Source organism: Aplysia californica, unplaced genomic scaffold (genome assembly GCF_000002075.1).
Source record: "Aplysia californica isolate F4 #8 unplaced genomic scaffold, AplCal3.0 scaffold00342, whole genome shotgun sequence".
Lineage (NCBI taxonomy): Eukaryota > Metazoa > Mollusca > Gastropoda > Aplysiida > Aplysiidae > Aplysia > Aplysia californica.
In genome coordinates, this window is record NW_004797612.1 from 335725 (window position 1) to 337279 (window position 1555).

Sequence of the window (1555 nt, forward strand, 5' to 3'; positions counted from 1 at the left end):
CAATCAGTGAACAGCTTGGTCAATTACGTTGGCAAGCGCGTAAAATAATAATTATAATATTAATGCTGCTTCCCAACTACCACAAACACAAGACATACTTTGTATTACACATAGATCTATTAGCTTTCATTTTCAAATAGTCTAATATTGACTCGGACTACCCCGTCACCCGCAACCGCACCTTATCCTCTTCTTTCAACTCCTTGAAAAAAAATCCACCAAAAAACAACCCACAATGTATTATTACATCATCACAACTTTGCACCTGCCATAATATTGTTAGATAATCGTTACTGAGGGTGCGGTGGAGGGAGCGGTTAGTGCGCTCGTCTCCAAAGCGGAAAGTCCAGGTTCGAGCCTCGGTTCGGACACGGATTTTTTTCGCCCCCTCCTACCCACCCAGCAGTAATGGGTACCTGACTTCCAGTTGGGGAAGTAAAGGCGGTGTGGAAAGGAACTGGCCATCCTACCACAATATGCCGAAAGCCCAGGAAGTTGTCTCACTAACAAGGCAATCCCCAATGTCCGGATCTGATGTGGGAACAACTTTACTTTTAATCATTATTGTGTTTCGTCAGAACTTGATAATGGTTTTGCGTTGTACAACATTTTACAGTTAGATACACAGTCCTGGTAATAATATTATGGTATTGCCCGCGGGCTAAATAAAGTAAACGAAGGCGATGACGACATATGAACATAACTACATGAAATGTATTGTTACATCTTGTTGTTGCATCTCCAGCTAATGACCAAAACTGAGTAGATTGTGCCGTAAAAGACCCACTCAAACAAACAAAGAAACAAACAAAAATGCATCTCCTACTATAGTGTGGAATGAAAGTGTACAATGGAGCGATCCCACTTGTGCACATTGGAACCCTTTAAATTGCTGGCCCAAAAATCCAACTTATTAAGCGGAATAAAAAATAGGGGGGTGGGGGTGGTAGGGGTGTGCGTGAAAAGTAATTAAAAGGTTAGAAAAACAGACACCATTGCATGCGCTCCCCTGCCAACCCCCCCCCCCCACACACACACAATCTTCCCTCTTCTCATTTCCCCATTTCTCCTCTCCTCTTCTCTCCTTTCCCCTCTTCTCTCTTTCACTCCTTTCCCCACCTTATCCATCCTCTCCTTTCCTCTCTCCTTTCATCTCCCATCCTCTTATCTAATCTCATCCTCTCCCATTCTCTCCCATCTATCCCCCCCCCTGCCCCACACATTTTGTCCTGACCCCAACTAGGCAGGGCTGGGAACTTGAAAAATTGTCTTCGCTTCCACAAGGGAAGAATCGCCCCTTGAAAGGCGCCCCGCATAGAAAACTGGCTCCCTGTCTCCTGCCACTGGTTCGATCGCCCGTCTCACAGTCTCAGAGCGAGACATCGCTTGTGAATGAGCTTCGATCAGCAGACCGCACACCACGCGGGGACCCAGAAAGCGATGGACATCGAAGTAGTGTGGGAATTTTGCGGTGAATGGAAGCGGATGGGCGTAGAATCTAAGGGAAAAAAACCCCAGCCAACCCCCCCCCCTCCTACACACACATACAGTAAAA